At 25.9% G+C, this 13,643-nt stretch overlaps 2 pseudogenes; both read left to right on the forward strand.

Moving 5' to 3' along the window:
• The first annotated feature begins 2,032 nt into the window (after positions 1-2,032).
• Positions 2,033-5,923, forward strand: LOC112638667 (annotated as a pseudogene).
• Positions 5,924-6,848: 925 nt separating this feature from the next.
• Positions 6,849-11,907, forward strand: LOC105253586 (annotated as a pseudogene).
• Positions 11,908-13,643: the final 1,736 nt, after the last annotated feature.

Genomic DNA, 13,643 nt, shown 5'->3' on the forward strand with positions numbered 1-13,643 from the left:
TTCATATAATTCTCCAACCGAACTCGAGAATAAAATTTTATTTTTAAATTAAACATATGTATATTAAATCTGGTAAAAAGTCAATTGAAAAGTTTGCGCGATTCTGATTAAGAATTTTATTAAAAAATTGGATTATAATCACGTGATTTTATTTGCATATTGTTTTTAATATTTGTTATTATACTATCTACAAAAAGTCTTTTCTCCTCTTTCTGAATCTCTTGCAACTATACAATTTCATGAATTTAGTAAAAGACGCTGGAAAATTCTTCGATGATAAAGGATGCATCCGGAAGATAAAATCTGAAAGAGAAGATATTTTCTCATGAATCTAAGGGATACACATAACTTTTAAAATATTACAAAAATTAAAATTTTTATATTATTTCATACATAGCGCGAATATTAATACATAATATAATCATAATTTAGAAATCTGACGATTATTGTAACATCATTTTAATTCCTATTATATATAAGATGCTATTATATATAGAGAAAAAAATAAGAATTATAGATATATAGAGAAATACTTTTACATAATTCTATATATATAAGATGAGAAAAAAATAAGATTATAGATATATAGAGAAATACTTTTAATATAATTCAAGCTGCTTATTATTTGGAAATCATAACAACATAAGTATTAAAATAAATATTAATTGAGATTTTATTTGTCAATTGATTCTATTTTAGTATTCAAACTTTTATTGAAAAATCCGTTAGCAATATTGTATAAATTATAATATTCATAGATTTGGTAAACAAAACCATTATCATTGGTCAAAATTATATTATATATAGTTGGAAAATGGAATCTAATAAAATAGATAAATAAAAATTACATGTAATCTTTGCCGCTTGATTTAAAAATTCCACGAGTTTGAGGCAAATCTCTGAAATATAAATAAAAAAATTTTTGCTTGCTAATAAAAAATATTATTCATAAATGTTATATCAACTTTATAGAGTAAGAAGTAACAAATTAAAAAATCATGGCATTCAGAAATCTTAGTAATAATTGTCACCTTAAAACATCAATTTATATTAATTTTTATATATAAAAAAATACAAAAAAAATAATTAAAATATCTTTACATGATTCTAAAATGCTATTTTATTTGGAAATTGTATACAAACAAATTTTAGTGATAAAATAAATATATTAAGTAAATTGCTACTTTTTACTTAAATTTTCAAATTGACAATTTGTTTTTTCAAGAATCAACTAAAAAGTTTCACGATTTAGCAAATCTTCTAAAATATAAACAAAAAAATTTTCGTTTATAAAAAATTATTTATAAAATGTTACGTTAATTTTAATTTTACTATACAAATCATGATACTCAAGATTTTGATGGGTGAAAGTTTTATTTCATTTTTATCACATTTTTCTTGCACTGAAGAAAAATTTCTAAAGCTTTTCTTAAATTATTTATTAAAATTTTCTTAAAATTTTTTTAAAATTATTTATTTATTGTTGATTTATTACCGCAAAATAAAAGAAATATCTTGGATTATATATATGAATCTAATATTCATATCTCCTCCTGATATTTCTATTCAATGAAAAATAAATAATGATATATATGTATACATTTTATAAATAATTTTTATTGTTTTATTTTTTCAAATATATTTATTCACTATCACGTCGTATCAAGAGACATGACATCCAGTATGACATTCTGCCCAAGTAAAAATGGCTACTCTTGCATCACATTTTATCACATAGAGACTTAACCGAGTTAGCGATCTAGTATAAATACAAAAGTCTGTGGTGAAATATACATACATACATAGAAAAGTTATTAGATATTGGTTGAAAATAAAATATAAAAAGAATTTTTACACACATTGCGCAATTCACACATATCGATATTTTATTTACGTGCAGTGGAGATTCTTATATTCGTACATACAACATTTATATTCTTTGCGATCTTATTACGTTATATTTTATTATATTTTACAACACTTTCTCATATATGTCAACTCGTGCGCATATAAAAGTTCGATATTTACTAATAATTTATTTCTTATATTATATCATACGTTGCGGTAATGGAAAAGATAAGAAGAACTTTAAATATAGAATTATTTCAATGTTGTTTGTTACTATTATCTATATATGATCCGTAGTAAAACTGCAAATTTTTATTTTTATTGATATTAAGGCATCGATGTTGGATAACTATTATGGAAAATAAAAATAGTAACAATTTTATTAGTTATGTGGAAATTGGAAGAGCACAAGATGCAGGTAATTGCAATTATATTTATAGCTATGTAAATCTTTGGGCAATTAACATTTTTATTATGAGTTCATCTTTTATTATAAATTTTCTAATCTACGAAATTAAAATTAATGTCTCTAAACAAATGTCAATGTTTTCTGCAGACTTTTAGCTCCAGTCGACGTAATTCGTTAATTGAAAATAGTATAAAACTATTACCAGGAGAAGTTCTTATTGCGGAAGCACAAAGTGTCTTATGTTTTCACCTGTCAGTGATTTGAAACAAGGTACATCTGGTATTTTGTCAGTGACTAATTTCAAGCTTACATTTATTACCAGCGATGATTCAAATGATGAGGTAACAACAATTAATTTTATAATTATTAATAACTAAAGGCTAAATGTTTAAACATTATTTATATGATATTAAATAATTTATATTGTAGGATAGTACTCATCAACAAAACCATTTGTATGGATATACTGATACATGTTTGACAAATATCGATGAGATCTATATAATGATAGGTGATAAAAAACGAAAGCTAGTCTCTGGAAGTACAGTACCATCGAAAGTAAAAGGAATATTTATTATCTGCAAGGTGAATATTTTTTTTATTTTATGATATAAGAATCCAATTAGGGATTCTTCAATTTAATTAAGATATCGCATTACTGGAAAATATAAATATCAAAATTATAATAATTTATATATAAAATATCAAAATTTTGTATTTTTTTATGTATTTACTTAATGTTTAATTATTATAAAATTAAAATAATTTTGTTATATATCAGCTGCAGATAGTAGTTTACAGTTGTAATGTGACTTGTATATATTGTTATTTACAGAATCTAAGGACATGGTCCTTTTCTTTTAAATTTTCACCTATTGGACATGGTAAGAATCTCTTGACTGCATTGCTACATCATGCTTTTCCTAGCAGACATCAGCTGTTGTTTGCCTATGATTACAAGTTAGTATCATATAGTAGATATAGAATATACAATGCATTAAAATTGTAATAAAAAATTCCCTAGAGGAAAAAATTTTTCAACAATTTGTATATTTCTATAAAAAATTAAAATTTTCAACAACAAATCACAACTTCTACAAATTTGTGAAAATTGTAGACATTCATTTGGTAGTTACAATGTTTAAAAAATATTTATAATTTTTATAAGTTTACAACTTTTCACATTTTTATAAGTGATAAAAATAAGTACGTTGCAAAAGTTGTAGATTATAATAAAACTAAGTAATGTTGTTGTAGAAAAACAAAATTGTGTAAATTTATGAAAAACTACATAGCCTAAATCATAATTTAATAGAAAAATTATGTAAAAACAATCTAAAAAGTTGTTACATCATAAAAAATTATAGTTTTTGCATAATTTTCCTGTGGAAAGTTACAAAATTATTTTCACCAGAATTTGCAAGAAATTTCATATAATATATTTAGCTTGAAATATCATTTCATATAATATATTTAGCTTGAAATATCAATTTTTCTTTCTCTTTTATTACAGAGAGGCTTATTACAGTAGTCTTGACAAGAATGTTCAATTATTTCGAGATATTTTGGATTGGCAAAATGAATTAAACAGAATACTATGTAGCGATGAAATAAGAAAAGGTTGGAGATTATCCATGGTTAATGCCAAATTTCAACTTTGTCCTAGGTAGCTTGTTTATTTTGTATTAGATATATTTGTATAATTACATTTATAACATTTAAAGCAATTTTTAATTTTTAAAATTTAATATTTAAAATTTTTATTATATATTATTTTATTTGCAGTTTATCACAATACATAGTTGTGCCTGCATCTGTAACTGATAGCCAGTTAACAGATGCAGCTCGACATTTTCAAGATAATAGACCACCAGTATGGTCTTGGACAAGCTCTCATGGTGCAGCATTAGTAAAAAATGTCTGAATTGTTGCCAACAATAACAGAGAGAATACAAGAAAATATTATGTTTGAAAATGTTCGTAAGAGTCATCCTCAAAAAATACCGCCAGTTGTTATTGAATTGAATAAAGAAAATTAATGTAAAGTTAATAGCAGCAAGTTTTAGTAAATTTATTAACTTATGTTCACCAGGTAAGATATCAATTGCATTGTGTGATTTTTTCGAAGTTTTGAAATATATTTTAACAATTTATATATATATATAAAGTAATAATATATATAATTTTAATAAAATATAAGTAATATATAATAATATATAAATATATACACGCACACACACACACATATGGTGCATATACATATGTATATATCTGAATATATTTCAGAAAATATCAGACAATTCTGGATTCAAGATAATAATTTTTATTCATTGTTGGAGAATACAAAAATGGCTTAAATATATATCATATTGTTTAGAAAGGCAGTAGAAGTCTGTGAACATCTTAATTTAGGAATTTCTGTCATCCTACAAGGTAGAATTTTAAAATAATGAGTATTATAAACAACTTCTATTATTAATAATGGTAATGAATTTGGATTTTATTAATAATGGAATGAATATTGTAATAAATGTAATAGAATAATATAAATCTCTTTTAGAAGGTGCTGGTAGAGATTTATGCTGTATTATATCAAGTTTAGCACAACTATTACTAGATCCTCACTTTCGTACTATAACCGGCTTTCAGTCATTATTACAAAAAGAGTGGATTGCTGGAGGCCATCCATTTTGTGATAGATTAGGACATATTGTAAAATCTAATTCAGGAAAAGTACTCATCATTTATTTTTATAGACTCTTAAAATGATTAAAGCAATATATTTATTATTATTTATATGTTAACAAATTATTTTTTTGTACAGTCTCCATTGTTTCTTTTATATCTCGATTGCGTTTGGCAATCATATCAGCAATATCCAACAGAATTTGAATTTACGGAAACATATTTGACCACATTATGGGATGCAGCACATATTTCTATTTTTGACACCTTTATTTTCAACTGTGAAAGAGATCGAACAGTGGCAGCTATGGTAATAAATATTGTTTATTTATTTAGATCTTATTCATTGCCAAAAATATTCTATTTATCACACAACTTTATTATGATCTTACTTTTTCAGGATCCTAATACACCTCTTGTACTTCGTAGCGTTTGGGATTGGCGGGAGCAATTCAATGATCAGGATATATTGTTATTTTATAATCCTTTATTTATTTCTCATGATATTAAGAAAATAGAGAATAGGACAATTATAAAACCTTTATATACTATTTCTAGTTTAGAACTTTGGACACAATGCTATTTTCGTTGGATACCAGCACTTGAGATTCATAATGGTGGGCAAACGTATATCGAACTTTATGTTAGATTACTACAAAATAACATCAATCAACTTGAAATAAATATAAACGATAATCGCGATTCACCCATAGATACTGATAAGATTGGTATCTATTCTCTTTATACAAATATTGATAGTTTTTATCCCTTTAGTAATAAAAGATCAAGGAATACTATTAGTGCCCCCAATTATGAATAACTCAATCTTTTTAACAGAGAGCTTATTAGACGCACAATCGTTAATAACTACAACCGACTGATAAAATGCTATTTTAATATAGTTCAGAATGTACCTGATTACATTCCCTTTGCTTTTAATTGGAAAGTGCAAACCAATTTTTCAGATAATTTTGTCTTAGTGTGACAAAAATAAAAATATAATAAATATTTTAAAGATTATTAGTGTTCTTATCAATTTTTTTTTAAAATTTTATTTTTAAAATATTGGAATATCCATAAATAAAGAGAAGGGCTGTGTTTTAGGTACATTATAGATATTTAAATTATCAAAAGTTTTTTTGAAACACTAAATATAAATTTCTATCATGAGATAGAAATCTTATGAAGTGTTGGAAAATATGGAAATTTGTCCCATCATTAAAAGCAACTTAAATATTTTCATGCTAAGCGTAATAGAAATATTTATTTACGACAAGTTTTATGTATTTTCAAAACCCTCATCACATGTTATGGCAGCCTATTGAATGATTTTAAGAAATATTTAAAGTGGAATATAATATTTGTATATTATATTTGAATATGCGAGAATGAGAAAGATAATTTTTTTCATAATTTTTAAGATATTTACAAACTGATTTATCTTATAACTTATAAATTAATAATTTCTTATCTTATAACTTATAAATTAATAATTATTAAAAATGTATAATTAGGTGCAAAATTATCGAGACTACTTAATAAGTAATATTTTAAAGAAAAGCGCGGAGAAAAAAAAAGTGAAAAAAATATATTTTTTTTTTCTCTAAAATAACATATTATAAGAGAGGAATATACAATAAATACAAACATAACAATAAACATGTTTATAGATTTTTCACAAAAAGCAGAACATATCTTTTCTATTTAGCCGTTTACAAGTATTTAGAATCTGCAAATAATAGGTGTATATTTTTTCTTTTTTTATTATTACTAAGTTGATACTAAAGCAATTGTAATATATTTTCTTTTCCACCTCCAATGTTTTAAACTATGTTTTAAACTATTCAAAAATTCAAGCACGAATTCGCATTTTTTTCGATTTCTCTACTTTTTCTTCTTTATATATTAACTGTGAAAATGACTGATTTAGAAATGAAATGAGGATGTATTTTATCTGAAGAAGAGAAGAAAATGTATTCTAGAGAATGAAGAAGCGTTATAAATTTTTCACTGAGAATATCGAGGAGGAAAAATGAAGTTTTAAAAAATTTTTGAATTTTGAGAGAATAACCAAGTCTACATAATTTTCGAGATTGGTCTTATTATTAGATGCGTTCATGAAAAAGTGCGATTTAATAAAAAATGTTTATATAAATTAGAGAAAATCAACCGAAAAGAATAGAAGCATTTTTTGTTTCGTTGGAAGAGATAATTTTAATGCGAGGGAAATGAGATCAAAGCCTAATTAATTTATAGAATAGACTGATGGAAAAAAATTGTGACACAGCATAACACTTTATGAATAATTTCATTCTTGTTGTTTGTCAAATGTAAAGAAAGATGGAATTCTTCATAGTATTACACCATGTCAACTGTTTCTCTTGCTAAAAAGCATCCATTGAAAGGAATAAAGTTTATTAAACGTCATCACGTCAATTACAACCCAAGCAGGGTTGTCCTTTCCTTTTTGAAGGATAGAATAACTCATTTCAAAATAGGAATAATTGCTAATGAAGAGTGGGTGACCCGTTACATTCATTCTCTTTTCGCACTTCGCGCCAAACAACCTACCACAATCGCACTATCATCTTCGAGACCATGGCAGCGACCATGGAAACGAAAACGCGCCTTTAGACTACACATTGAAAATTGAAAATTAAAGATTGAAATTTGACTAATCAGAATAAAAGGATCTAAAAGTTCTTGTTTCTGATTGGTCAAATGTCAACCTTTAATTAGCTTCGTAGTATCATCACGCGAGGTCTCCAAGATCGATGTGTGAACTAAAAAGAATAAAAAGAAAAACAAAGGAGACTCGGGAATTCCCGTAAAATTCTTATCGTTATTAATATTCGTCTTCAGAAACGATAAGGATTATAATTAATATATCGATAGAAACGTAGCACTACGTTCCTTGAAAAACGAAAATCCATTAAAGAATAAAGAATATATATCAAAGTAAAAGGTTCGTATTATTTTTTATATATTGCAATATTGCTACTGTTTAATGAGATTGTATCATAATAGATCATAAATATTAAATTTATTTCCTCTGTATTTCTGGTTTTGAAGTGAATAAGATATATTTTATTTTCTTTCAACTTGAAATAGGACAAAACAAAGTAAAAACAAAGTATAATATTTGCAATTAAAACCGACAAATTGTTTTAATCAGTATTGTTTATCAAGAAGTAATTTTTATACTTTTAATATAGGAATTCTTTGAGTATTTTATGAACAGATAAATTTTTATAATAGATTGATTTTATCAAGAAGATGGCATCTCATGAACAAGAAGAAATGAGTACAAAAGTAAAACTGTCAAAATTACACTGTCCATTTACTTGGGAAATACAAAACAGTGTAGTAAAAACACAGTATAATGTATATTGATAACAATAATATAGAGTGTGAAAATGATGCAACTGATAATGATGCATCTTGTCCTTTAGAATTATTGATGAAATCTTTGTTTAAATGTTATAAAGCTGTATCAAGTGCAGATAATGATAAAGCAAAAAAATTATTACAGAAGCTGAAACTGTTTTAATGCAGATTCAACAAGGGTATGATATATGATGTTTATTAACATTTTAAAATTGCTTGATTATTTTATCATTATTACATTAAGAATTATTGTAGACAAGAATCACGTCGAACACTAAGAGGAATTGAACATGTTTTCTATGCAACTAAATGTTTTGTCTTGTATGATTCTGAAGAAAATGATCAATTAGAAGAGATATTAGAAAATATTATTAATACAGACGATTTTACTAATGAAGAATTAGGTGCTTTATATGGATGTGAAAGCATTATATGGTCATGCTTAAATGACTTTGGTATGAATAAAGCAATTGATATGGCTAAGAAAGCAATAGAAAAAGATCAAGACTGTGCATTGTGGCACTTTATTCTTGGAAAGAATCTCAGGCGTCAAAGACGTTCAATAAATATTTCATCTGAAGTATCAGATGCAGAAAAGAATCATTTTGAAATAGCATATGCTATTTCTAAAAATGAAGTATTTGGAATTTATTATTTACAAATGCGTATGGAGACTTTTTATAAATTTGTCAAAGATAGAAATTATGCAATAAAAAAGGCTACTAATGAAAAACAAGTACTAGACATAGCTAAGAAAATGGTTAAATCTAAACCAACGAATTGTAAAGTTCTGCTAAAACTAGCTCTTATGTTTCTACGCACACGTACCTCAGATGAAACATTGTTAGCAAAAGAATGTTTAGATTCTATAAAGGAAATTGCACCAAATAACTCGACATATCTACACTATACTGGAATGTTATACGAAAAATGCGGGGATTATAGGGTCAGTATAATAATTAAATGAGGATAAGTCAGTTTAATAACAATAAAATGATATTATAATATTATTGCTAAAAAAATTGATAAAAGATAATACTAAATTTAGAGAATAAAATAGGTATATATTAGTATGAATATATATCCATATATTAGTATGAATATATATCCATATATTTCTTTAGAATGCTAAAATGAATTCTACATAAGATTTGATTTAATTGTTATTGAAATAAAAATTCTTGTATAATATATACCTATATTATATAACTTATATTTGCTTCTGTTAATATCCTTTATTATTAAAATTTTTTAAACATTTCAGAAATTTTATTTATTAATTTTATTTATTAATATTCCATTAGTTTAGCGATTTCTAATACTAAATGGTTTTTCTTTGCAAACAAATATTTTTAATATGTGTATATATATATGTGTGTGTGTGTGTGTGGGTGTGGTGTAATTTAATGTATACAGGGTCTACCAAAAGTGTGGAAACCCCTAAATATCTCGGAAAATATACGTTTTACAGAAAAGTGTTTCCAACAAAAGTTGTAGGGTTTAAGAAGATCTATATACTGATTCTATCAGTTTGACCTTGGATGGCGTCGTCAAGGTCAGGTCAAGGTCACATTGACTTTTTTAAATGACACCCCCTACATTTGATTGCATATTCTTATAGCTTAATTCAAGAGCTTTCCAAAACACTATAATAATGTTCATTTTTATTAAGTACTTTGCGAGTTATGAGGGTTGAAATAATTTCTTAATTTTACATAAACCATAAAATATCTAGTAAACCATTCATTTTTCGATTATCTTACCTTCATACTTTTATGTACAAATTAATGAGAGGAATCAATTGGTGTAAAGAAAACACATAGTTGTTTCTAAGAAAAAATATGTAATTTGCAATTAACAATTCCATATTTTTTCTTAAAAACAACTGTATGTTTTCTTTACACCAATTGATTCCTTTCATTATTTTGTACATAAAAGTATGAAGGTAAGATAATCGAAAAATGAATGGTTTACTAGATATTTTATGGTTTATGTAAAATTAAGAAATTATTTCAACCCTCATAACTCGCAAAGTACTTAATAAAAATGAACATTATTATATTGTTTTGGAAAGCTCTTGAATTAAGCTATAAGAATATGCAATCAAATGTAGGGGGTGTCATTTAAAAAAGTCAATGTGACCTTGACCTGACCTTGACGACGCCATCCAAGGTCGAACTGATAGAATCAGTATATAGATCTTCTTAAACCCTACAACTTTTGTTGGAAACACTTTTCTGTAAAACGTATATTTTCTGAGATATTTAGGAGTTTCCACACTTTTGGTAGACCCTGTATATATATATATATATATATATATATATATATATATATATATATATATATATGATGTATTTTTAGGAAGCGATAAAATATTTTAAAAAGGCTGCTGACTGTAATAATTTTGTAGCAGAAATTGCTTATGTACAATATGGTTGGGAAACAGGAGAGCTAGAGCCATTGCCACATTTATTACGAATGATGAAAAAATATGATCATCTAATCAAAGAGCGACGAATTTCCATGTTGTTAGCAATTGCAATTACTTATTATTCTCTCCATGAAGACATAACAAATGCAGCAGAATATTTTTTAAAAGCTCTTATGATAGATCCAACAAATAAAAAGTTCAAGGTTTGTATTTAAATATACAGTATAGTTTTACATGTGTGTATAGAATATTAAAAAAAAAGTTCAAGATTTATAGAATAAATTTTACAAAGTCAAGTAAAAAAATGCATCAAAAACGTGAATCAAAAAATCTGTTTTGAAAGTAAATTTTCGGTTTTGATCAAATAATTTGCTTGTTTACATACTTATTGTATGTAATATATAAATAAAAAATTATTTTACAGATTCTCATTTTGAAATTCTCGTTCTATTACAAAAAGTGTAAAGTATTTTAAATATATCTTTTGTTCTTTACACCACAGATTGTGGACTCTTTCACTTGTATCAAAGCAAAATAATATTATTTTTTCTTCTAAAATATTTGTGAACAAAAAAAAGAACTTCTTTGTTTTGACATTAATATTATAAATAATAAAAACAAATGTCATATCATTTTTGTGTTATTAAAATTGACAAGTAAAAAATCATTTCTATTTATATCTTATAAAATCCTGAATTTTTTTAGAATTTTAAATATACATACATACATACACATATATATGAATTTATACTAAACACACATGTGCCTTAATAATATAGAAATAATCATGCAATTATAGATCATATGAAATATTTTTATATATAACTGTTTTTGTTTTAGATATATTATCGATTTCTTGATTTTAATACTCAAAGTATTTTATTATTTTTAAACACTGAATTTTGTCCTCTTCTCGAGAGTAAAATTTACAAGAGACGAGTCAAAAAATAAAAGATCTTTTGAATTTAAGGGAGGTAACTGCTGAAGACATAACATATTTATCAGAAGAATTTAGAAATCTTTGTAAGAATAATTGACCATAGCAACTCGAGCATAAAGATTATTTGCAATCTTTATTTGAAAATTGTCATTTATAAAACATTGTATTATCACTATTTTAATTCAGTATCTTATAATTTACTAGTAATACACATTGAATTTTATTTTCAAGTAAACTATATTATATGTTAAATATATAGTAATAAATATTTTAAGAAATTGATTAAGTATAAGTAATATACATATTCATATAAATAATGAGTGTGTTAAATGTTTTAAAATTATAATATTAAATGTAATATAGCTATAAGTAACATGTATTTAAATAATATGTATATTAATTGTGATCGTCATGTATCTAAATTTGTTTTATTGACAAAGATAATAAATTTTACGAATTTAAATTTATATATAGTTTTCCTCGACTTTAAAAAAAAGAGTTGATTAACGCGCGCAATTTCCACCAATGAATGTTAAGAATCTACTTCAGTGCGTTGAAAACTTGCGTCGTGCACACGAAATTCCAAAATTTTTTCGGAGCACGATGAATGCTACCGGTGTAGGGGTGAAGATATACGATGAGGGAGTATGTATCTATGAACACGAGGTTATCCAATCTAATGAAAATGACCTGAGAACGTTGCTGCAGCATCTACGAGACGTGCAATCGAAAGTCAATGTTTTTTTAACCACACTGATTCAGCAGCAAGACACGATTAGCGGAGAACAAAGTAATTCGATTACAGACACGAATAAAGATATCGAATTAATCTTTTTTTTTTCCTTCGCCTTCATGTAATCCATAATTCGCTCGTTTTGCGTAGAGACGACGAGTCGATCAATTTCCTCGGATATCGCACGGGACTCCATCGTGGAGGAAGAAGAGGTTAATCCCAAAAAATGCAAGTTGTCGATGTAGTAGTTGTTGATTTTCTGTATACTCTGTGTGTTAATAAATATTACTTTTCGATGTTTTATAACGAGGAGTTCGAACGCCACTATCCGTATCTCCGTATTTCCACTTGTTTCGTTCCAGAGCGCGGCATTTTTACAGGATCACCGTCGTGTTCGACGATAAAATGGCTAAAACCCTGATAACTTCTTAGCGAGAACGATACATTGTCAAGCGAAACGACGACGACGGTGCACGCCGACGAGTTTGCCCAGGCCGAGACACAATTTGGTAATTTGTCATTTTCCGCAAATGTTACGTCGATCGTCTGGACAAGCTATTTGTTTCTCGACTTTCGTTGCGTTTTATACGTCAAGTAACATCCCTAACCTGGCAAAATTTTCATTTCCTTTTTTTCTTTATTTACTTATTTATGGAAATTGTATACTTACTCGGCTCTTTTTCAGTAAATCGTCTGCTTTATTTAATTACAGGAGATCTATTTATAGTGTTAAATGTGTAATAAAAAATATATATATTTTTTAAATAAATATATACATATTTATAAATGTATGTTATATTTTTATCTCACAAAATATATAAAAATATAACAATAACATTTATATTTTCCCGAAAACTGCTAAAAGCATTTATAAATTTCTTGTTTTTATCTACATCTTAAATTAATATAAAATACAATTATATAAAGTCTATATATTCTTTCCTTGTTAAAATTTCCAGCTGACTATTAATGTCTATGTATTTTTTTTTAAGCACGCAACATGTCTACCATGTTATCAAATGAAGCTCAACTACGTTACATGATAGAATGGTTCCAAGAATGGTCTGAAATGCAACGGAATGATTTTCTGGGAATATTGCTGGAAAACTGTGGCCCTCCAGGGCTTGTAAATGGATTAGTTTCTGGAATGGAAAAAACTGGATTGTGAAGGGTCTGATAGACCTCCAAGCTTGTTCCAGTGTCGTGTCAA

The sequence above is a fragment of the Camponotus floridanus genome, unplaced genomic scaffold (genome assembly GCF_003227725.1).
Source record: "Camponotus floridanus strain SB8 unplaced genomic scaffold, Cflo_v7.5 scaffold340, whole genome shotgun sequence".
Taxonomy (NCBI): Eukaryota; Metazoa; Arthropoda; class Insecta; order Hymenoptera; family Formicidae; genus Camponotus; species Camponotus floridanus.